At 40.5% G+C, this 26,207-nt stretch overlaps 1 protein-coding gene across 3 annotated transcripts in view; it reads left to right on the top strand.

Moving 5' to 3' along the window:
* rapgef6 (Rap guanine nucleotide exchange factor (GEF) 6) overlaps positions 1-26,207 on the top strand; it is an 89,852-nt gene that overhangs the window by 12,343 nt on the left and 51,302 nt on the right. The gene's annotated exons all lie outside the window — the stretch shown is intronic.

Below are 26,207 nucleotides of genomic sequence, written 5' to 3'. Positions count from 1 at the left end.
GTGTATCCTGCTCCATATTTTGCAGACTGATCCCACATCTCTGTGTACTGAGTTACAGTAAACGCTCCTATGAAATACATTGTGTTTGTCATTTTCTGTGTAAAACTTGCAATGAGTCGAAACTTATATAAGCACTTCTTGTGACAGTTTTGACTTTAATTCCTTTAAATCCTCCTCCGAAATGGAAATTAATTTAGATAAAGGCTTTTAAACTGCTACAGTTTAGTGATGTGTGGAGATATTTTCCTTTGTCTTGTGTTTATTGTGTCACATTAACTCTATCCTGTATTCTCTCTTTTTATCTTTTCTCTGTTTGAATTCTATCTGCTTATATATTCTTCTGGCTCTTTGTCTGGTGTAATTTATTCTATCTCAGTTCTTTTCTTTCACCAGGTATCCACATGTTGAACCCATTAGTCAGGTGTCAGGAAATAATTAGATTTAGTTGATTTCTAGCAACACCTCTGATTATTTATCATTGCTTAGCTCTGTAATAATGCCCCCGTGATCACTTTGTGTGTCTAAAAAGGGAGAGAAGTTGATTTTGAAACACATTGTGATTGCCACCAACTGTAATGTAAAATCAGAGATGTCATCTAAAATTACCTGTTCAAAAGGTGTGATCGGTCTGTCCTTGGAGGCTGAAATTTGGCATGGATGTACATAGACCCCTTATCAGAACCATAGACTGTATATAAATAATGGACATAGTGACCATGACGTCACCCATTGGTTTGTGGACTGCCCGTTGGAAGCCTCGAGTTCAGCGTTATACTCGTCGCCATCTTGCGTCGCCATCTTGCATCGCCATCTTGTTTCTGATACGCAGAGCAGACCATATCTGGACTGTGGCGGAGCGCGAGGGATCTGACGACACTGACTACACGCCTCTCTACACCGGCAGTCCGACTGAGAGAAGCCGCTGCTAATTCATGTTAGCATTAATTGGAGCATTAACTGGGATGTTAGTTTGGCTAGCAAAAAAACAAAAACAAAATGTGTCTTTCTTACCTCAGAAAACTGAGCAGCGACTCCTTGGAGTGTGTGTTCGTCCAACCAAACACTGAACAAGACATTTTTACTGAACAAAATGTTCAAATAAACTGTCATTAAGTGAAAATACAGTGTGAAAGGGTCAAAGTTATGAGACCAAATCGGTAAACGTCCTCTTTTCTATCTGTATAACGTTATATATAGTTTTATTAACACGTTTCGATGGATACGCATTGCTCTGCTTCTCTCCTGGTGACGGCTCGCCTTGTCAGTGACCTGTCAATCAAAGCTAGAAACGCCCCAAATCATACGATTCTTTATCCTCTTTTTCTTCTAGACCATAATGTTGTCCCTGAAATTTTTTTCTGAGGTAATAAATCAAGTGAGAAGTTTTCAAATTTAGCACTGAAATGAATGGGCAGATTTCTTTTGCAGCCAAACTTAGCACCCCCTACTGGAATTTTCGGTGAATTGCAGGCTTTATGCACTTCCTGGTGGCCTCCATGCTCAGGCACGGAGATTGCCGCCTGATCAGAACATGTCACACATACGATTGCATGTTGGTCACAGAAGGAATCATGAAAACTTTAATCACTGGAAGAGTTGTAATCTTTTTAAAACATGTCATGTTGTGCGAAAAAGTTACTAATGAAAGTCTTCATTTTTATACATATGCATTACATTATTATTTTGTACATTTACATATACATTTTTTATACTTTCCTATCCCTGAGTGACGATGTCGTTATAATATCGGGCATTTCAGCAGCAAAACAAAGAAAAGGTAATTTTTGCCAGCTAGTTTTCTTCATGATCACGAAGTTAGCGATGATCAGTATTTCTAATATGTCATTAAAAAATTTGATCAGTGTTAAGACCAGCCAATTGGCCAAAGATGGACTTCTTCGTAACCTCACTGCAGAGACCAGCAGGGGTTTATACTAAAGAGCTCCAAACTTTGAACTGTGATTGTCTTTTCAAAATGAATCTCTCATAGTTAGCCTTTGCTATATTTCTTTGAGAAAGCAAAACTTAGCTGCTGTGTGTGTGTTTGTGTGTTTATTAGGGTTGGGCTTTGACAGCAGGGCAAGGGAATGATGTAGTGCTGCGCACACTAGTATGCGAAATGGAAAATACTGCAGTTAATACACACGAAGGCTCACACACTTAGTACACACTCTGAACACGATGAGGCACGCTCACATACATACTGCCACCCCCTTTTCTATCAATCCACCTGTCTGTCTTAGTGTTTATCTATACGTCTGTCTATTTATCAAGCAGTCTATTGCTCTGTTTCCCTATCTATTTCTATCCCTCTCTTTCTCTCTGTCTCTCGTGTGTACATAACACTCCTCTGAAGGCAGGGCTCCATGTGCTTGCATCTGATTGGCTGCGAAGTAAAAAGATGATGTCATTCCTAGTCGGGAGGTGCATATCGTTTCACACACGCACATCCATAGAGGAGACAGAATTGAGGGTAGAGATCCTTGTTTGTAGCAGCAGGCAGAAACAGAGGAGATGGATAGATGGACAGCTGATAAAACGGATATTTTTCATGAAAAGTGGAACTGAATAGACAGTGATCGACACCAGAACAGATACTGAGGCAGAAGATTTGAGGCAGGCATGATGAGACCAGAGATTGCAAAAAATAGGGGATTTGAAGTCATAATGGGAGAAAAAAACAACATACAGGGGGAATCTAGTGAATGAGAGGGAGGGAGGTCAGAAAGAAAGAAAAGGAGAGGGTGAGAAAGATTCTCCCCTCTCTGAAGTGTGTCTGGTAATAGGAGATTGCATCTCTCCTCTGCTGGAGGAGAATCAGCCGTTCAAACAACCAGGCAGCTCCTATTGTCTCTGCTTTCAATTCATCCCTCCCAGCTCATCCTTTTTTTTAACGCCAAGAAACAAAAAGCACAGAACACAAGCTGGTTAAAACAGGAGGAACAGAAGAACAAAGAAGGAAAGGAAAGGAAGGCATTTATGCTGAGCACCAAAAATAGAATTTTTATTATTATTATTTGAAGTTATTTTGCTCACATGTGCAACTTAAACTCTTTTCCCTCTCCATTGCAAGCAAAAAATAACACGCAGACTACATTTGAGCAATAAATAATTAAAATGTTTCAAGAAGTTGTTACGACAGAAGCGGTGCTGTGCAACTCTCCATCAGAGTATATGCATTACTTTATAGTGAAGTTGTTTGTGTAATTTTGGCTTTCTTGTAGTGTCACATTGCATGAGTTTGATAAATTGCATAATAAAGTGAGCAATGTAAATTATGAGGTTGTGACATTTGGATTGTTTCTGAAGAACACCTAAAAAAACACTGTACACATTTCATATGCTATTTTTCAAGTTTCAAGTCACAGTTTTACTATTTGCTCCCTTAGAGTTTCTACTGAATTTGCTCCCATTAAATGTGATGCCCATTAACAATTGATTTAATGATTTGATAAACACTTTATTGTCAAGGTTAGATATATGCCTTGCTGCAAGCTACATAACAAATAGGTCAGACAGTTGGCTTTGGGATGGAAAAGCCAGCGTGATACACTTCTCTGTCAGTCAAAACTTTCTTTGGTGGTATCCCACATTCGATGCTTCAAGTTGGATAAACTACGCTCAGTCATTATTTGTTGTTGCTGTCAGAACCAGGTCTTCCTCTGATAGTTTACACCTACAGCTGAATGCCTTTATTACCTCAGTACTTTGCTCAGACATGTACTGTAATAGAGTGATTTATCAGTGATTGTTTCATATACATCAAATCCCGTTTACCGTGTTGCAAATCCTCCAGACGGGGGCTTTCTGTCGGGGAAAACCCATTATCAGCTTGCGCTATTGTGTCGCTTGTTCACATTCACCAAAATACCGCCAGCATCTGTCTTTGTATCTGATAGGGGCTCCATGATTTATGCCCCCCCCCCTCCTTTTTTTTTGTAATTCATGCGGCATGCTCACAAAGAGGAGGGGGTTACCTCAATACACTCAGCTTTATGTTACTAGCAGATCAATAAAGATGCTCTCTCTTTTTCTTCTCTATTGCTGTCATTCCCATTCTCTGTCTCTGTCCATCGCTCTCTCTCTCATCCACATCTGCTCAGCAGCCAATCCATCTAATGCAGTTTCCCTCAGCTTGCCTTCGCGTCATCCACGCCACCTCCCATCCCCTCCGTCTCTCTTTCGCTCCTCTCTCTCTCTCTCTCTCTCTCCCTCTCTCCCTCTCTCTCTCCCTCTCGCTGCACAGGTGATGTCATTCTTTTTCAGCTGGATTCTCCTCCCTCCTCCCTCGCTCTCACTCTTCTCCGTTTCCCATTAGCAGCTGGCTCTCCACAGCGCAGCATCCTATCCACGGTAGCTTCTCTCCGAGGGCGGGAGGGAGAGGAAGAATGCCGGCGTGAGGTGTGACAGTTAACCAAGAAAGGGAGCGTGAAACTGGGTTAAGGGACAAGATCACTGGCCCCTGCCATGGAGCTGCAGCGCTGTGCATGCACATGCACCACCGGAGCTCTGTAGAGAGATAAAGAGTTGAGAAAGGAGTTTGACAGTGAATGAGGAGGAGAGGAGAGCTGCAGGCAGATGATTCTGGCTTTTGGGAGGTGAAAAGAGACTATTTGGAGGACTTTGAGCCTGGCAAGAGGCTTCTTCCCAGGGGGCTGCAGATGCACAGACAAGCCCCTCTTTTTATCCAGCACTGGCTCATCTACTGAGGAGAGGAACCTCTGCTTTATTTAAAAAGGAAAGTGAATCTGGAAGAAGACAAAATGACTCACTAAGTTTCTACATTTAACTTTCAGCAGAGACTCTACTGAATTTGGATGTTAAGTTAGATTTATCTTTGACCAAGCAACCTCCTCCTCCGGGATCAGTTTTGAATATTCTGCACATTTCCATTTTAGGAGGTTTTTTTTGGTGTCTTTCAAGCTTCTCTTTTGCAGTTCCTTTGAATGCATTAGTACAAGAGAGAAGCTTGACATAAATGGATTTGCCCTGACTTTAAGTCTCCATCCATAACGATATCTGACAGTCACCTTTTACTGCCAAATCAACACGGGGGGAAATATCACCCTCTGGACAATTCTCTTCTTGCAGCAAAAAAATCGGCGTCAGCCCTTGCACCCATCTTTTACTTCTTTTTTTTCCTTCTTCTCTTGGTAAACGAGGGGAAACTTCCCCTCACTGGCACCCTCCCTTCTGTGGAAATGGCTTTCCTGGTCCGTTGCTATGCCAACTGCTTGCAGCCGTGGTCCTCCAAAGTAAGCGATGTCGTAATCCCTTTTCTGGCCAGTGCCTCTGGCTTAGGATGCTGCTGCCTCTGTGTGTGTGTGTGTGTGTGTGTGTGTGTGTGTGTGTGTGTGTGTGTGTGTGTGTGTGTGTGTTACTGAGAAGGGGAGATAGGGTGGGGATGAGAGAAAATGAGCTTGATTTATATGCATGTGACGAATATTTATTGTGTCTGGTTAGAAACGCATGCATGCTTCATGCTCATTCCTTTAATTTGAATTTTAACAGTTTAATGCTGAAAAAATGCTGATATCTACAGCCCATCACTGTAAGGGAGGATGAATATAAAAACTACAGAAAGCACTTGTCTCAACAGCAGAGATATCTTTTAAGAGACAGATTTATCTTGCTTCCTCATGTTTGCACAGTGTTAAATCATCTCAGAAGGCAAACCTGATGGCACTGCTTGATGTAATGAAGATGTCGGAGATTTTTTCTTGTCTTTGCACCAATGTTTTATTATTCCAAGCACCACTCCTTACTCTCCAAAGGACAAACTGATTTCAGGGTTTCCAAAAATAATGTTTGGAATCTGCTGCAGCCGTAGATCATATTTTAAAAGTATTTCTTTCACTTGAGTGACAGTATAGTATTTGGAGGGGAGCAAAGATTGCAAATGATGGGACAAAGGTTGTGAATAATGTTTTCTGTTGGCTCCCAGTAGCGAGCAGTACACTGGTGATGATGTAGCCGTGTGTATAATTAACAGTTTGATGTCCTAGTTTTAGTCGCTCAGAATAATCCGCCAGTTAGCCGAGCCTCTGGTGAGCTTCTTGATGATGAAACTACATGCATGAAATGTGACTTGTGTTATTTTTGGGACTCTTTTTAGTGCTTTTGTTTTGCTGTTTAATATTCAAACTAATGTCAGGACCCCTCTGCTGCACGGCTCATGGGTTGTCCTCGCAGAATGACTGTCAGATAGATCCCTATGTGTCTGTCTCTTTGGGAGCTCCTGTCTGGGTGCTGAAAGCCTCAGAGATGTTTTTCTTCATTGTGTGTGTGTGTGTGTGTGTGTGTGTGTGTGTGTGTGTGTGTGCTTTCAGTTGGATAAGTAATAATTAGGTCCCTGGAGATAAAAGGGGATAAAGTGAGAAGATGTTGGATCTAAGAAAACACATTAAATATGTCCCACACGCAGTCACAGAACATGGTCTTAAATTCCTTATTACTTGTCTTTATTGCTCTGTCTCTCTTGTGTGATCCAAATTATGCAGTGATCTTTCTCTACTTGCATAGAATGTCACTGCTGCTGAATGAAAACCTTGTAAATCCAATAGCAATATCGATATTTGACTTTTATTGCCTCATATTATTATTATTATCATTATTATTATTATTATTATTATTATTATTATCGACAAACAGATATTTTGCATCAGGACAGCATAAATTACAGACAATTAAAGAATTGTGACCTGGATATATGATAGGCAGGACATTTTACATTTGGAAAAATAAACTTCTCAATAGGGCTGCAACAATTATTTTCATTATCAGTGAAAGTGCAGATTTTTTTGATTCATTTATTATTTTTTTAGTCTCTTCAATGTCAAAAAAGAAATGAAGAAAAATTTACTATTACTACTATTCCAATTAAAACCATTGTTTTAAGAAGAAGTTGATGTTTTCATGTAGCTTATTTTCATAATTGGTTGACATTTTTTGTAATGATGTTATAAAAGAACAAATAAAGAACATATCCCAAAGTTGAGTTGAGTTGCTGTTGACAAAAATGACTCAAAGGATAATGAAAATAACTGCCAATCAATGTTCTGACTAATCGACTGATTTCAGCTGTTGTGAAACAATGTAATGAATGACCTCAGATTTATCTTTGGCATTTTTGTACTGACATTTGTTGTTTTTTATAAACTGCTGTAAATACTGACACTGATATCTCTGTGATAAGTATCCACAAGGCAGCTATTGCAGAATATTTCAAGTCCAGTGTCTGTGATTCAGAGCTGGTGACCTCGTTTGTGTCTTGTTTTTTTTTTTTTCAGATTTCAAGGCTTATAATCCCCTATTGATTGTCCATAGATGAGGCATTAGTTAAATGCTTTAGGACCAATTTTGTCTACCCTTACTACTGTTGTATCTGTATATTATTGGCTCATCAATTTATCCTCGGTTTAGAGCCACAGAGGTTTTCATCCAGCTCGCCTCGTTTGAAGTCCATAGTTAATTGGTTGGCGTCTGTGATGAGCCCACCTTTTGCAAAGGTTAATTAAGTTTCCCTTTTCCTCCCATTAGGCAGTGTGTGCTCTGTCTGGAGGTACAGGAGCAATCAGAAACACTGCGGTCTGGTTTGGAGGGAAGAGAAGCAGAGTGTAGTGTGAGGGTGGTCTGTAAAGGGATTTAAAGTATCTGAAAAGGTTTTGTGGACTGATTCTGGGATCTCGAGGAAGGAGGGATGAGCACTGAAGATGAAGAGCCATCCCAGAGCCTGATTTGAAATTAGAGGATAGAGACAGAAAGACAGAAAAGGAGAGAAAAAAATGCATCAGTGAGTAAGAAGAAGCCTCTGAAGTAGTGATTTGAATTCCACAAGAGGTTTTCACAATTTTCTCATTGACTGCCTGCTCAGAATGGCAGCCAATTATTTTCTCTAGAAGTCTCTTTTCATAGTTTTGGCTGGCCTTTTCTGCCTGGGATGGGTAAAATTCACCAGTTCATATTTACTTCACTGGAATCATCTTGAATGATTCGCCAGCCCATAGACCACCAGTGTATGGGCAGCTTTGCATTTATCAATTTGAGAGTTAATTAGCCTTCATGCAATGTTGAACCGACAACTAAACTAGACTTCCTATGGAGATCTAAGAGATCAGTGGACAAAAAGTTGTGAGCAGTCCGTTGTTTGATTTATAGAAATCACTTAGTTTTACTCCTCAACAGGGAATCTGCTCCTGCCAACAGGCTTTTTAAAGTCTTTTCTACTGTTTTATTTACTACAGAGTTGGAGAACAACCCTCTAGGCTAAGCTGCTATGGGAAGCAAACAGTTTATTTAGATATTTAGGCACTTTTGTTCATTATCACTGTTCTAAACTGCAGATCTTCACCAAATAGAATGTCATACTCTCTTGCTCTAATTTCTATCGTCAGAGGATCGTTATTGAATATTGACTGTGTGGATGGAAATTTGGCATCAGATGACAGACAGTGATATGTAGGCCAGTGGAGCTGCGCTGTGGGGCCAGCGAGGGCCTTTTTTCTGATGCACCGAGCAGTTATGAGGCCTAGATTTATTTGCATCTCCAGTAAACAACACAGAACTTTAAAAGTGAGCTCTGGGCCGGAGTAGTCTCTTCAGAAAGCAGGCAGTTGCTTTCTTTAAGAGCCTTTTTAACGTCTTTTATTGTTTTATTGTGTTGTGTTCTTGGCTGAACTGTTCCTTTAAATTACGTCCTGCTCATCCCGGTGGAACACAATTTCAGTCCACGTCCTCCCGCTGCTGGAAGGCTTGTCAAAATGTTCTGCTGCTGAACTCTCTGACCCTCCCTGCTGCCTCCATGCGACCTGTTTTCCAAGCTTCCTCTGTGGGTTTTTTGCGCATCTCCTGTGTTTTTTTCTCTTTCTTTCTTTACCTTTGTCTTTCTCTTCCGTCTGTTTAGCGATGACTTCCTGCTGTCTTCCGCTTTCCCCTTTACTCTCTCTCTCATCTGTTTTTAGTAAGGGACTCTTCTGTCCTCTTCTAATTGTTCCTCTCTTCATCTCTCTCTCTCTCTCTCTCTCTCTCTCTCTCTCTCTCTCTCTCTCTCTCTCTCTCTCTCTCTCTCTCTCTCTCTCTCTCTCTCTCTCTCTCTCTCTCTCTCTCTCTCTCTCTGTCTCTCTTTCCCCATCTATTATTTAAACATCAATAGTGGGGCCTGTTGTTGTTATTGCCAGCCTGATGCTGCTGCTGCTGTTGCTGCCCTGCTGGGCTGTATCCTCACTCATCTGCTGCTTCCTGTCTTATAAATCACACCAACTCCTTCTAAAACCATCTGTATCCTCACAGGTCCAACCTTTGCTCTCTATTTCTGCACCAAATGGCACCCATTGCTTATTAACCTTCCAGATGCCTTGAATTTCCTTTTCACCCTTTTCTCTGTAGCGTGGCGTAACAATGAACTTGAAATTACTTCTAAAAGTAGATTTAAAGTTGGCTACTTTGCATGATGGTGGCACCAAATGACACCAACGGAAATTGAGCTTATTCACTTGTTTGTTTGGTTGCCTTCACTTTCAATGTGGTTTAACTGTTAGTTGTCTATTAACTCAAGAAACTTGGAGAAAGGTTGAAGCAAGTTACAATGAAGAACTCATTACATTTTGAGTGGATCCAAATCACAGGGCAGATACAAAAATACATTTTCTCTTTTGTTGATTTGTGCTGCATTCATGTGGTGTGGGAATAATTGGAATAATTAGTTTTCCCATTCATATTTCCTTTGTACTCACAAAGTAAAAAAAACAACAACTTGTGGGACCATCAGATGAGTGAATGCACCATTAGTCTTGGCAGAGGTCTGCATTCTGGTAGCAGTATTTTCCAATAATATGTTTGGACCTGATTTGTGGAAGCAAATAGCCAGTATCTTTTACTGCTTTAAAGGAACTGCTGATTGCCTGATCTAACTTTTTCTCTCTCTGTTTCATCTTTCATATGTGCTGTGAACATCAGTCGTTTCTGACCAGATATGGTTTTGCTTACAAAAACAGGAAGTGTCACGGTTTCATTCGGGCTCAGCTCAAGCACATGACTTAAATTGAAAATAATCTCCCCACCTCTCTGCTGCAGAGTGCAGCAGGTCCAGACTGACCTAGGCTGCTGCCTTTGCTTCCCTCAGCAATCAATGGACCTTCCTAAACACCAGCATAATCAGTTTGTGTGAACTCCATGCTGCGTTGAATAGTAATGGATGTATGGAGGCATTGGTAGCAGAGAGCTACAGTGGGATGATGGATTCAGTGCCAAGGCAGGAAGGGCAAGGCACGGCAGGTCAGACAGATGGACAAGTACACAAACAAAGCATCTGGCATTTCCAAATAAGTTAATCTCCTAAAATCATCTCCTAAGCTGCAGCATCCATGGAAACATAGACCAAAATGCATCTACAACCTAACACAGTGTATGAGATGGAGCCAATTAAGGTTGGTTGCTAACAAGTCATTTTAAGGGGTACAAAGTGAATTTGAATGAGGGAAAAATTCTGATAGTAGACATTCCCAATCTTCAGTGTCGTCAGACTGTTTAAGCAGCTAGATGCTATATTTGATGCAAGCTACAGTTAGTGACATACCATTCATCATCAGATCAGATAGGATAGATAGCTACATTAAACTGCTGAACCTCTATTGAGTGGAGTAAGGAGATTAATTATTCTTCAGTTCAGTCTATTGACCCTTTTTCTCTCTGCTGTGGCTTCATGCCCAGACAGCGCTATGAGTCTGATTAGGAACTGAGCACCTCGAAGCTTTGCACTTTTTTTTGAGAAGGTACATATTCACATGTCACACTGAGGGACATAGATAACACCTCAAGTAATTACCAAACTGATTTCAATTCAAAGATGGAATGAAGCGATTGTTGCGGTTTAATTCGAGAAGCAATTGGCAAAAACCCTGTACAAGAACGTTTGGTGACCATCAACATATATGTGTTTTCATTGTGTTCCTCCAGTTCCAGTAATCATACCATCCAGATCTTCCAAACATGCAGTATCCAAAAATACTGACAAAATCAGAAGCACTTGAATGTTGTTCTCTGAACTTTGAAAACCTTTCACGCTCATTACTTGAGTGGAACAATAGCTTGCAAACCAGAGTTTCTGAAAACCAGTGGCCTATAAAATGCAAAGCAAAACAAGGGGTTTTCAAATTAGCTATTGTAAAAAAAAAAAACAAGGTGACATTTGAATACTGTCAGAGGCCACTGTAGTCATGGCAATTGCCCAGTGTTTCATCAAGAAGTTACAACCATGTCAAGTAAGCAACAAGAAGATAAATCCTAGTTTATGTGGATCATTTTTGCTGTGATACAAAATATATTTAGATTTTTCGCATCCTGATAGATTTGGTTTATTTAAATAAGGCTGGGGTCAACAAGTTGTAGTAAGAGTTGCTGTCAATCATAAAATGCACTTTGTACTATAATCTTCTGCATCATCAGGTCAACGGATAGAAACTGCAGGCACCATTAAAAGAGTATTAGATAGTTGCACCGTGGCTCCCCTGGTACCTGAATCTGTTGACAGAACCACTTCTGTGCATTAAGAGCATGACCTTTGCCAGGTGATATAATGCCCCAGCCTCTTAACATTGGCCTTGGCAGATTTATTTTGACCTCAACCTACAGACAGGCTGATTGACGGACAGACTGAATTCACACAGGGTGTCAAGGTAATGTGGCCTTTTGAGCCCAGAGACACCAGGAGGAGGAGGGAGGGGGGGGGGGGGGGGCTCCAGATAAGAGCATGGGTAGAGAGAGAGTTAATGAGCGAGAGACAAAGACCAAAAACCAAGAGAGAGCATTGGAGGGAGAGGCAATAATAGAGAGAGAGAAGGCTTTTAGTATGCCGAGGGAGGTCTAGGATATCATATGCACAGGAAGTAGGGGTGATAAGATCGATATGGGTTGCATTAGGCCAGGCCATGCCCAACTCACCTCCCAGAAGTCATAAATTACTATTCAATCCTTCTAAACAAAAACATGCATTGTTGCTAAATGTTCCACGTGCATCACTTGTATAAGGTCCCTTTGTAATTCTGGAAGTAAAAAAAAAAAGAAAGAAAAATCACTGCACATTGTTTACACAAAATGCACTATTACTGGCTTTGGGGCTAAAATGAAATAAATACCATTGGACTTTGTGTATCACAATATTTATGTTGTATTTGAAAGTGGTAATGGTAATCATGTCTTGTTGGTCATTTTAAAGATCAACAACAAGACAAAAGCATAAAATCCTACATGAAACACAGTCAGGGTCAGGAATAAGCCCCAGTGAGGTTTTTGCACATTCATTGTAATGGTCAAAGCTACATTGTTGGTGGCCTTTGAGTCACATTTTCCATATACCTATAAACGGGAGACAATTGGCCACAATTGATGGCCACTTATCTGTATTTAAAATTGTGCACATCCGCAGATTTCATGATAGCAACAATTCGAAAGCCAGTAATGGTGCAGATAAAGGTCACAGATGACCTCTCTCAGCTGATACAAAGGCTTGGCTGCTTAGTACTTTAGCACACTTCACCTTTTGATGTCGAACTAAGAAAAAGCAGTGCCATTTAATTGCTTCAGTGGGTACAGTGACATAAAAAAGCCAGTGTTTTGTCCTGAATGGTGTAATTACTGTCCATTAGCTATGATAGGCTGAAATTTTAGAGAGAAAAGCCCACTCTGTATGCATTAACATGCCCAAGCTGGTCAACATTACCAGGCCATAAATGGACTAAAGTGAGGCTGCTCGTGTGGAGATGTACTCTAGCCTTTGTGCAAACACACACATACTCATTGTCTGCACATGTACACACCCATGCATGCGGCCCATGACCTTGCTGGCTTCTCATTCTCAAATGCATGCACACACACACACACACACACACGCACACACACAAAGGCCTACATAATGGCACTTTGCAATGGTCATAAGATAATACCCAGATGCATATAATGCATGTCCACATACACATACATTACTCCCCCTCACTTTATGCATGCAGACTCCACCTACCAGAGAGCTCTGTATGATATGAGCTGCTACCCCCACCCTTACACACACACACACACACACACACACACACACACACACACACACACACGCATACACACACATCCTAGTGCTGATATTTCAACCAACCCATAGTCCCCACCCCCCCAATTTCACTTGCTCCCATTATCTCACTGATATTGATCCACATCCCCTCCTCTGCCTGTGCAGCCAGAGAGCCTTTACTGGATAATTTTCAAGGGCATTTATAAATACAAGATGGGATGGATGTTGATTGCTCTGTGGGTGTTTGTGAATTTGTGAGAAATAGAGAGAAAAACATAGAGAAAGAGTGTGGGGGCAGCAGATAATGTGTAATATGAAAACAAAGAGCAAGATGGAGGTCTGTCAGTCAGTTTGGCAATGCAAAACACTAAAGCTTGTTAATTTTCTAATCCTTTTTTTAATGTGTCATATTAGACTGACACACATTAAAGTGACCAAACAATCCACTAAAATAAACAATTCTTTGCACATTCCTTCAAAAACGCTTGCTGCTTCTATGCTTGCTTCATCAAAGAGAATGCAATTCCTGCCTTTCTTTTTGTGTGAATTTCAGTTAGTAGTTTTCTCAACTATTATTAAAACCACATTTCTGCATTCACATTTTCACTGAATATTCATTAACACGCTCCTTTTAAATACAAATGCACATCTGTGGGCTCTCACGCTGAGACATCTTGACAGCAGCGTGGAAAATTGACACCAAAAGCAGCTGACTGATAATAAATTCAAACCAAAATGGAAAGAATTGCTTTCTTCACGCCAGTTTGGGCTCATATCTAGCAGTTGCTCTGACTTCTTCCTGCTGTCGAGAAAAGTTTTTGTCCGAAAAAATAATAAAATGTCTGATGAACGTTGGAGTTCAGGAAGCAGAGCTAATTTCCTGTCCTGCCGATGGTACCAAAATTGTCGTGAGCTCCACTGGCCCGCTAACCTCGGCCCAGACAGAGTGGAGCAGGATCCAACATTAACAAAAACACCAGAAGAGAACCAAAGGATGGGTCTGCCTCTCCACCCGGCGTCTGGGTTAACCTGTAGGGGTGCCAGGGACGCGCTCTTTGTGTGTTTGTATGTGTGAAGTAGCGTGGGTTGGGCTACAGGGCAGGAAGCATCTGTTAACAGAGGGGAGCCAGGAGGTACGAAGGTGTGTGTGTCTGTATGTATCCGAGCACATGCATGTGTGTGCATGCACAAGTAGTCGTGCCAGTATTAAAGCCAAGTGTTTAGCCTTCCCTCCGGTATCCGGCAGACCTGGCCGTGGCCCACCTTCCTCAGGGGGCCAGAGAGAGACGCCTTGCAGCTTCCTGTAACACACAAATGCAGAACAAAAGAAAGACTTGATAGTGTATATAATCAAGTTTGTATTAGAAAACCCCACATACACAGATTCATATCGGACCAGCATTTCACACTGTTTACAAACAAATGGAGCCATTCATCATCCAGTTCTATAGGTGTGGGTATCATTAATAATGTTAAATCAACCCCATAAAAATCACATAGAGATCCTTTATCATAGTACATGTTTTTATTCATACTTTTCGCGCAGCAGGAAAAGAAAAATAGGGGCTGCAGTATATTGGGGAAAACAAATATACGAGGTAGAAAAAGGGCAAGAAAATGGCCAAAAATCCCCCCTTTTTTTAACCAAACCTCAAGGAAAAGGTGGGTTCAGTTTGACATGATAGACAATCCAATAACAATCAGACAATACAAAAAAAGATTTGGACTAAGTCTTGTTTTCCAACAGTAGTTAACTACACACTGCTGGTCTTGAAGTGTCCTCACACAGTTGTTAAAACAAGTAGAAGAGGAGGGCAGATGGGCTGCGACAGGTTGAATATTCCTTTCAGAAACATCTAACACTGTTTGGCAGCAACCCCCGTCTGCTACCTGCTGCCACACACATGCAAACACACACTCATACTCTCTCTAGATGCCAACTGGAAGGAATTTCCACTAAAGCCTGATTGTAAAGCCTTCAGTCCTCCAGAGAAAAATACTTGACTCTGCAGGGGTGCTGACCCATACTAATTACCTTATTTCACTGTGTAAGCCACCAGAAAACTGAATGAGTGGTAAAGACTGTGTGGGATGAATGAGCATGCAGCCAATTTGGAGCCTTTACTCACCAAGAAAATACAGAGTGGCGTAGCGTATTCCGATGAAGGCAGGGGGGCTGAGACATGGTTATTGCATTAACATTATTGGTACTTTACCAGTATAGTTCCTGTGAAATTCCATGTCAAATTTGCATGGTCACTGTTAGTACTTCTATTAACAGTCATGTTGCACAAGCTTGACGGAAAGGTACAGTTGTAAGCGTGCACCAGCAGACAAAGAAATCATGATTTGTAAAGGGCTTGTAGGAAAAACTATAGGGCTTTACTTGGAACTGGTTACCTGTTGTGATTGTCTCAAATAGGACATCAGAGCCAAGACTTGAGACTTTCTTGGAACTATAAAACCCATATGAATTACAGTAATTGTCATTTTCCTTTGGACATATACACATTCGGTTTCAATTCCAGTCAGATTTGTGACTTACAATACAGTTCTGATTCAGGGACAATGACACACACACATGTATGCACAATCTATTGTTTGAGGGTTAATCCCCATGTGTGGAAAAAAAACAAACACTGCTGACACTTTCTGTCTTTTTCCCCTTCCAACTCTATTTGCTTCCTTTGTTTAGCTATCCTTCCTCTTCTCTCTGTGTCTCTCCTCTCTGCATCTCTCTCCTCCATCACTCTCAGACAACTGGGGCAAAAGTCACAAACCATCGGCGGTGTTGGTGACACTGCCATTCAGCATCCTGTCTGTCACAAAACTGGCACAACAATGTGTGGAAACTGCCAACTAATGGCTGTTTATCCACTGTAGAGGCTTGCCAGCCCCCTGTCTACCCGGGCTAAAAACTTGCCATCCAATGATTGTTGAACCTTGAACCTCACAAACCAAGGCCTGCCAAATTACAGGAGGCAATTTTCGTTAACTGAGATTAAAATAGTGTTTCAAAGAGATTCCTAGGTAGTGTGTTGCCGTGCTGAATTGGAAAAAGTTCTGATATCAAGCTGCAACACTTTCACGCTCCAGCCATTGGCATCTAATTTTCTCTTCAAACTAAATTTTTGAGCATATGCTACTGAAAAAAGTATTTTTTCAACATTTAAGGAAATTACAGTTATTGTTATTTTTCCAAACAATAACAGAATTTGTGTCAATATTCTGCACCTTACGTTATGTGTCTGTGGCTGCACATCCTTGTCATGTCAGTCATAATGAAACAAGAAAAGCACTAAAAATAGCCCACTGCTGTTTCTGTAAACAGCGTTGTCTAGTTTTATACTGAGACAAGTTTAACATGTTTACTCTTAATATATTACTGATTTAGTATCCTTAGATGCAGTCACACTCCAAAAACTACATTTCCCACAATGCCTGTGGCCAGTAGTAGATGCCTGACAGTCACCTACCACCGAGCCCAACATCATGATTGTAAATGAGTTTGAATGACTCTCACAGCCCCAGCCTCCAGTCCAAGTGGTCAGCACTCAGTCAAGCTGTGCGGTAGAGAAGAGAGACAGAAATGCCTATATTTGCAGCATGAATGCACAGGAAACAGATTGCCTGATTGAATATTAAAATTGACAGTCAGTGTTGATATCAAAGGATTTTTGCACAGAAGCGGTAGCACAGCACTGATTTAAGGCTCAGTGGACCTCTTCTCAATGCTTGATCAAGTGTTTATTCTTGTGGAAAGAAGTGTTAATTCTCTTCACTGTGTATAGTGACAATAAAGGCATTCTATTGTATTCTATTTAATCTTCATTTGTGATACAGTAGAATATATGAATGCAGAAATTACACAAGCTTTATTTTTGTCAAGGTTTTCACTGCAAGTAAGAGCCAGTTCTTTACTCACAAAGGGCTGGCATAGAGAGATGGAGAGAGAGAGAGCATGGGCTTGAATTGTTGTTTGTGTTTATGCACATGCAGTCTTCTCTGCTTGACAGTTTTTGAATCCGCATCTCCTCATGTGGTCCCCTGTTTACTCCACCCATTCTCTCTCCTCCTCTCTCTCTTCTCCCCCTCCATCTCTATCTTCCCTTTCTCTGTGGCTTGTCTGCCTTTGCTGTTGTCACCTCCAATTCTAGCTTCAATTCATTACATCTCCCCTTTCCCCAGCTGGTACACACACACACACACACACACACACACACGCACTGCCATAGTGCCAGAGATATGGTAGTCTGGACTGAGGTAGAATTGGATTCTTAAGAGAATATTTGAGACTTTTTATCTTCATTTGTTCCCTCCCTATCACTTCACCCTCATTCCACCTCTCTCAGTCATCAGTCCCATCTTTATTACACGTTCTTCCCCACTTCGCTTACCTTTACTCTCTCTCCGACACACACACACATACTCATTCCAGTCTCAATCATATGCTGCACTCTGCCTCTCTCACTATCTCCTCTTTCACTCTCTGTCTCTCCACCTCTCTCACACTCAGTCATATTCACTTCAGGTCCCTCCATTTTCTCCCCATCTCCATCTGTTTCCCTTCACTGTATTTTAATCCAAACATCCGTGAACTTGCCAGTAGTAGAGTGGAGATGGGAGATGAGCCTGTTCAGTAAGCTCAGTGTACGTTTTACTGAATGAATCCCATAGATGCATGCAGTTCACATACAGTATACTCTGTGTGTGTGTGTGTGTGTAGGTTGGCAGAATTTTGTGGAGCGTATTTATTTTTGGATGCAGCCATTCCTTTTTGGATAAACGTGTGTGTACCTACTGTGTGTGTGTGTGTGTGTGTGTGTGTGTGTGTGTGTGTGTGTGTGTGCGTGTGTGTGTGTTTTATTCTAGGTATTACTCATGAATGTCATGTTTTTCGACACCGTCCTTCTCTTACAACATTAGATCAAGCCAAGAGTGGCCTCAATTGATCAAAGCTTTCTGTAGCGCTGCGGGGCTAAATCTGGAACTTCAAAATGTGTGTGTGTGTGTCCCGTTCCAGACAGCAGAGCAAATGTCCTCACCTGGCTAGTCTGATGAGGCTACTTGGAGTCATTTCACTCCTACTTGCTCGCTTTGATGCAGAATTGCGTGGGGGCAGAAATGGGGGTTTGATCCAGTGGGGGAAAGAAATGCAAGAATAGAGGATATCTAAAAAAAAAAAATTGATAAAAAAAGGGATGAAGGCCATAAAAAGGAGGTGAGACTGGAGTAGAGACAGAGAAAGGAGGCGGCTATAATGATGGAGTGCAACACTGGTCACGATAACAGACTGCAGACAGAATTAATAACCAAGATGATCCAAGCAAAGAGGTGAGATGGTTCTGAAGGAGACAATACAAAGTGACACGAGAGCAGAGGAATGTGAAAACCAGCGGAAATCGGATTCAGACATCAGGTGCTACATGTAACTCATTTGTGCTGTGAGACTGCAGTGCGAAGGTAAACTGCTGCTGTCTGCGGTGTGGTTTCTGCTGTGAGGGCCAAATCAACACTTGGTGACAGCTGTTATGAGTGAAGACATGTGGTAACAGCAAGGGTTTCCTGTTTCCATGTGTAATTATGCTATAAATGTATAGTAGGAAGGTATTTAATTGTACCTTTTACAGGTTTTTCTCTCAAGCTTCTATTTTAAGAAGAAGGTGTTGCTAGAAAACTCACTCTTTCTCCCCTCTTCCACTTTGATGTTATAGTGATCTTGAAAATGAGTCTTACTTTATTGTAGCAACATGTGTGAGTCACTCTGGGTATGACATAACAGCTAGATACCAAAGAAATTAGTGTGAATGAAAAAAACGGCACCCAAGCAGGCAAACACCTGCAATTATTCGCAGTGTTTAAGCACCTGAATAATGTAAAACAAAAATATTAACTTGCATAGTTGAACTTCCTTGTTTTGTTTGCATTTCATTGCTGAGTGATTGTCATGTTGCTTGGCCAACCACTCCAGTCGTGTCAGGGCAGTTTGTCACTGCTGACATCTACAGGCCGGTCACGTTCATGTCAGATACCCCACCAGTGACCTCACTATCCATTACCATGCCTGTATTTACTCAGCTGTGGGGTTATGAGTAGTGAAGCCAAAAAAGTTCTATAACAGGACTTAATTGTTTTTATTCCCTAAACCTCTGAAGCCTGTACACAGTATCAGTCAGTAGAAATGGCAATTTGTCCTTTTTTTGTATATTCTTTTTGGAATTCCCATTAATGATATTAATGATATTGAAACTGTCTTCAGCACCATCATAATGTCTTATATTTAGAATTATAGATTATTTGGGTAATGCAAGAGGGAATTCTTTTTTCTTTTGTTGGTTTGTTTAGGTTTAGTGTTTGACCAGGATTTTTCAAATTATGCCATACATTTGTCTTCCTTTGTATCATTTTTAGAGGGGTGGAAAAGTATTTAGATCCCTTACTCAAATAAAAGTACTAAGACAACACTGCAGAATTCCAATACAAGTAAAAGTCCTGCATTCAAAACTTGCTTCAGTAAAAGTACAAAAATATCAGCATTAAAATAAAATAAAAAGTACTTGTTATGCAGAATGCAGAATATATATATATATATATATATATATATATATATATATATTATTGTATTAATATTTTTGATGCATTTATGTGTAAGCAGCATTTAACTGTGATCAAGGTAGGGCTCATTTTAAGTACCTAATATACTTTTATGTGGTTTAATTTATGAATATGTAATGATTTTGAAATGATCTTATTTTTTCATTTCTCTCGACCTAAAAAGTAACCAAAGCTGTCAACTGAATTTAGTGGAGTAAGAAGTACAATATTTTTCCCTAAATTGAAGTGAAGTACAAGTATAAAGTTACACGTGGAAATACTCAAGTACCTCAAAATTGTAGTTAAGTACAGTACTTGAATGAATGTACGCAGTTACATTCACCCACTGCATTTTTAGAAACACGGAAAAAGAAGAAGACAGTTAGAAAAGTATAAGAGCCAACATACTGTATTTGGCTCTAGCATTTCTTTGGATTTGTAAACAAAGGGAAACGTGAACACACTAATTTCTGCCACCTTATATCTTTGTACATCGTTTCTTTTATGTGTAATGTAACAAAGATTTCCCAGTGATCTCCAACAAAGTGAACAACCTTTAAATCTTTATCACACTTCAGCATCTGTTTAGAAACCCTGAACAATAGCTCTTTCTCTATCGTACTGTCATTTTTGTCATTTTGTTCTCTTGCCAAATCTCAACACTATTGTCTTTAAATATTAATCGAGCTTTGTTTGTGTCATTGTTTGTGGAACCCGTTTTAATTATCGTCCTCATCAGGATTCATCAGCCTCATCACATTTTCTTTAATTACTTAGCCAAGCCATTTGTCCTCTTTATTATTCATCTTAATGTGTTGTTTTCACTCTTTCTCCAGTTCCTCTTTGTCTCATTGTGTATGTTGGTGCGTACGTCTCCTTCATGCTCCATTTCTTTTGATAAATGTTCTTACTTATCCTCCTAATAACTGGTCTGTCTGTAGAGATGTCTCTCTTTCTCTCTGATCAGTAGTGGTTTAGTGAAGTCTCAGGTGTGGCCTGGCATTAAGTAGTTTCTCTGCATCCTAATAAAGCCAACACTGTTGGGTCAGAAAATGATTAGCCAATAATTTATTCAAAGTGAAGTAGCATCACTGTTTGAGCATGCTTTTTAATGGGGTGCCCTCTTCTGGGAACCTTAACCAACCAATTCCAGACTATAATGATAGACAGACAAGACTTCATCCATTATTGTCTTGAAGGTTTCCCCAAACCATTCCCAAAACATCTCTCTGCGCAGTGACCTACAATGTAGCAAAGATTATCCCAGCACTAAAATGCCTTTGGGAAACCCGGTCTCTTGTCTGTGTAGCCAAATGTCCAGTCTGGGCTTTATAGCCCATTTTATCACTGAGGAAATGGGGGGAACAGAGCACTCAGGCCCACAGCTAGTTAATCTCATTGTTAAAATTGGATGCTATAAGTGAAACAGAGTTAGGTTTTATAGAAGAAGGAAAAAGAAGATATCACCCTAATATGTTTTGACTGCTTTGTTCTGCTTTAGGGACTTGAGTCGGTCCACAGAAAGACAAATGTCGTCATAAAATTAGCTTTAAAAAACTGCAGAGTGGCCATTTGTATGTCGGTTAATGTGCTTTTCTCCATGATTGATGAGTGGGTGGTAAGGCATGTTGGTCCCAGACAACAGAAAACACACAAATGACAAATCATATTAAGTGTGACTTTTTAGTAAAACTAGCATTTATTCATATATAGCCTCGATATATGTAGTTATAAAGTCTTTATAATGTCTCAGTAAGTGATTTTATGGCTACTGAATGAACAAAGACATCTACAGACATCATTGAAAACAGTGTTTTTTGCACATGCAGTGATATTAGAAAAATATTGCCCAGCCACACCAGTTGTGTCCTTTGTTCACAGTATTAGCCAATTATTCATTTATGAGCTTCTGAACTTGGTAACAACTTGATGTTCTGACAGCTCCAGGCTTGTTCCTTGTGGATTTCCCCTACTTTAGCTGCTGCATCTTGCTTGGGTTAAATCTTTTCTCACCCTTATTATAGTAGATGATAAGTTCATTTCTCCAGAGTTAATCAGACTCTGTAAGTGATTGGTGTTTTGAAAGCTCGGTCTGTTTGACTGCGACATAACATTTACAGCCAGCTTGATCCTCTCATGATTGCGCCCTCTCGTTGACATGATAGAATTGTACAGCTCAAGGAGCCTTGCACATTTATATTTAATCTCCTAACTCTCATCCTTAATGCATGAGGAGAATGGGAGACCCCTTAAACCCCTGCGCCCCCCCACCACTCAGCCCGCTGGGGGAGGGAAAGAGGAGGATTAGAGCAGGATTAAGTCTGTGGTGTGAATAGGAGCCACGAGACCACCACAATTATTCACTTCTCCAATCACTCCCTCACTCGACTCCCCCTTCCTTCCATCCTTCCCTCTCTCCTGTACTCACAGAAACATATGAACTCCTTCTGCCTTTTCTGGCCCTGTTTCATTCCCTGGTACCTCCAAAACACACACTTTTGATGAGTGTTATCTTTCATATCTAACTGTAATCGTATCCCTACAGTCTTAGTTAGAAAATAAATCCAACAAAGTAAACATGAGCTGAATGATAGAACTGCAAAAAAATGTATTTTCCTTTAGTGATGCAGCCTGTGAGAGAACAGGAAGCTCTTTTCTGCCTCTCTTTGCTCCCTCTCCAGGTGCCAAATGATGAGCGAGCATGAGGCTCTTTCCATTAATGTTCCGTCATATCTGAATGAAGCTGTAAGAAACATAAAAGTAAAAGTCACCACCTGTCCGAATGAGAAAAAAACAATACTTTAAGAGCTAGACGGAGCAGGCAGTGTTACATTTTATATGTCTGAAAAGGGCTGAAGTATATTTCCCAAAATGTCAACTCTTCTATTACCTCCTAAATATGCTGCTACCTTTATGGGTGTATCCCTTATTGCAGCTTTTTGGTTACCCAGCATCAGCATCTCACAGCCAATAGAAATGTTGCTGCTGCATTTCCAAAGTTCAAGTTTTCTCTACGATGTAGACGATGCTTCTTTTCCCTGATTGACTCAGCAGTTTGACACGTTAACATCTGTCTCTAGGTATGTGGATTTTGGGTGAATGTATTAAATTGATGCAGCGTGGGAGCTATATCATCGCTGGCTTCTAACTGCTCCATCACACAGAAATCAATGTGTATTTACCTGTGATGATGTGGTGATCCCTCTCCGTCCCCGGTCTCGCCTTTTCTGTCTCTTCTCATTCACAAACAAACACAACAAACTAATCGTGAAGAGTGTTGGTCAACAGCAAGCACCAGGAATGAGAGTAGAGTATTCTACTTGTGCACATGTGTGATTTAGTCAATAACACAAACCGTCTAGGATTAGGTGTTGCCTGTTCAATAAGTGAAACACATAATTCATTAGACTGCTGTACCTAATAGGAAATGGATTTCACTTAAATACTCAGTCGCACTTAAACTAATATTAGAGATGAGTCAGTATGTTGGTGTAACTGTTGCAGTGGCACACTGAAAAATAATTTTGCCGTTTAAGTTTTTGGTTAAAGCACCATTATAAATATGTAAGTGATGGAGGGAAACCCTGAATGTAATAATATTTAGGTGATATACTAGATGTATAAAGAGGTGTGTGTGATGGACAAAAGAAGACAACATATGCATTAATGTTTATGTAAAGTATTTTAAGATTTTGTATCTATATGAGAGAATCTGCAGGGGTATTCTGCTTCTTCTAACGCTTGGGCAAAGTCATATATTCAGCTGTATAATTGGTACAAATAGTGCATAGCGAATGATTGCTACTCATCTTAATTACGCTGATTTCCTCCCATTGCTGGGTTTGCTCCAAAAAGAATGTGTGGTAAATTTTTATGCCAGCTGACAACCTAAATAAATAATCAGTGCATCCATAACAAGTCAATCCTCCAAATTGCTTTGGCTTCCATGGCAGCGGATAGCTCCATATTTATTACATCCTATAGGCTTGAGTGTGTTCTCTCACAAATAAAATCCAAATCTAAATATGCGTTGTAAGACAAAACAAAATCCAAGTTAAATATAGGGCTAAAATAAACCAATAAAAAAAAGATATAGTAATATATATCTTTGTAGATATATCATAATTAATAAAGTTAATTTAAATGGGATGAAAACAGGAATGCAGTTAATGTACTGTGTAAATGCACATATACAATGCAGAGGTGTAAACAGTTGTAAGACAATAAGTAAGAGTATAAAAGGCAGCAGGCAGAACAGTCTGTGGCTGGGGTGGTTGGGCTTTCTGATAAGCTTTTTACCTACACCGCTGGGTGTAGAGTTCCTCCAAGGATGGCAGCTCCTGTTCTGGTGATGTTGTAGCTGTAGTGTAATTATAGTGCACTATGTGGTAAATGGGGATTTTATTTGCTTATTTTATTGGATTCCCATTAGCTTCTGCCATAGCAGTTGCTAATCTCTACACATTATCTTAATGTCTAAATACATTGTTAAAGCAATCGTGAAAGCAAACAAGTCAAAATGGATAAAGCTCGTGTGTAAATCCAGTGTGCATGAATCCATCCATAGTTGAGTGTTTTGCTTTAATATGCCACACATTAAGAACAGGCTGTTGAACTTGTAGAACTCCACCCTTCGATGCTGTGTTTCCCTGTGGGTTTGGGGGAACAGGGGAGTGGGGGGTTAAGTGCTGGTTGGGTCATACTGTACAACAGGCCTATTAGAAGAGAGTACTGAGGGGGCAGCACCCCCACCCTCCACTTATTTAATATTGCATGTTGGCACCGTGGTTCCTCGCAGCCTCGGCTAGCTCCCAAGCTTCAGTTTGGCTTCGCATGTGCAAGCGTTGGCGTGAGTGTTTATGTGCGTGTTCGGACAGCGAGCGTTGTCTGGTGTGGCGATGGAGGAGGTGTGCTGTAGGTTTGCACGGTGTCGCAGGAGGACGTCTTCTCTCACCCTGACACTGCCCCGATCCAAACTGGTAAGACCTTAGAATTAGTGGTTTCTTCTAGAGAGGGGGCACCAAGTGAATTTGTCCACCTGCACAGGAAATTGAGATGAAGCCCAGCTGACTCACTTTGTAGGCGATCCCATTTTTTTTACCTCCTCAAGTCTTCTAAATATTGTTTGCAGCAGTAGCCTTTGTTGGAACACCTCCTTTCATTTTCTATCCTCTATGGGTGTAGTAGAACAGTTCTTTTCCACTGATTTGCAGTAGAGAAAACTTTAAATATTTATTCCTAAACCTAAATTTGGGAGTAAAAAACAAGGACTTGACCTTTGGTTGACCTGCTTTTACACACTGGATGCAGGTGCCTTGTTATATTGACTTTGCAGGGCTTCTGAATTTTTCAGCATTGCAGCTCTTGAGTCTACCAAATCAGGCATACAATATTTTTCTCAGAGATCTCTTTATCCTGTCTTAAAGGGAGGAGTGTTTATGTGACAACACTGAGGTGTCCTGTGCCGTGCATGTGGGGAGATTATTGTATGCACTAGATGTAAATCCAGCTAGCAGTAAAACTAAAATTCCCTTACCAATTGGTCAGGTAATTGATGGTGTAAATCAGTTTGTTAATCAAGAGAAGATGCAGGATCACACAGGGATATCTTGATTTGTTCACGAGCACACAAACCGCCGAACATTCTAGGTTTAATGCATGGTGGGAAGTTGTGTGACAGTAGTTTAAATGCCAATTATTGATCTAGTGAGCTGCTTGTCACTGGTTGTGTCTTTGTGGCGTTTTTTTGTCAGTGAAAGTTTACACGTTGTTCTCTGTTGTGGAAAAAAGTCAGTTGGCTGCTTGACTGACAACTTTGTCTCTTTCTGAATCTGACAGGTTTATTTGAGAATGTGTGATCAATTTTCAGGAAAAGGTGATAAGAAAAGAGAAACAAATTAATTTTGTTTGCTCAGACTTTGCCTTGTGCAAATTGTCTTCTTATCTTGAAGGAAATAAACTGACTGACCAAGAACAGATTTGTGTAAGGAATTAATTTTGTTGTTGTTGTTGTTGTTGTTGTTGTTGTTGTTGTTGTTGTTGTTGTTGTTGCGGTGTATTTGTATGCGTTTGTAAAAAAAAATTCCGGTTAGAGTAATAAGTAATTTTTCTGTCATTGGATATGTGGCTCTTCATTCAGTTTGCACACATAGTATATAACATGTAAACTGTCTGCATAAAAGAAAGCATGTCAAGTAATCCTAATAAGACAGCCATGGCCAGAGTTTAACACTTCATCATTTTTTCAGGTCAGTGCATAAATATAAAACCCGCCTGTCTATCAGAAATCATATCAACTATCAGCACTGGATCATAATTTATAGCTGTCAGAAGTGTCTTCACCTCCATCCTGTTCATGCTTATTATCTCAGAGTAGAACATGTCAAATGCTGCCAAACCAGCTTTGGCTTTCAGGCTGATGAAACTGTGACACTGTGTGTGTGTGTGTGTGTGTGTGTGTGTGTGTGTGTGTGTGTGTGTGTGTGTGTGTGTGTGTGTATGTGTGTATGTGTGTATGTGTGTGTGTGTGTGTGTGTATGTGTGTATTTGTGTGTGTAGG

This window comes from Centropristis striata, chromosome 15, assembly GCF_030273125.1.
Source record: "Centropristis striata isolate RG_2023a ecotype Rhode Island chromosome 15, C.striata_1.0, whole genome shotgun sequence".
Taxonomy (NCBI): Eukaryota; Metazoa; Chordata; class Actinopteri; order Perciformes; family Serranidae; genus Centropristis; species Centropristis striata.
Note: the sequence above shows the minus strand (reverse complement) of the source record. Positions and strands in the feature narration are given on the sequence as shown.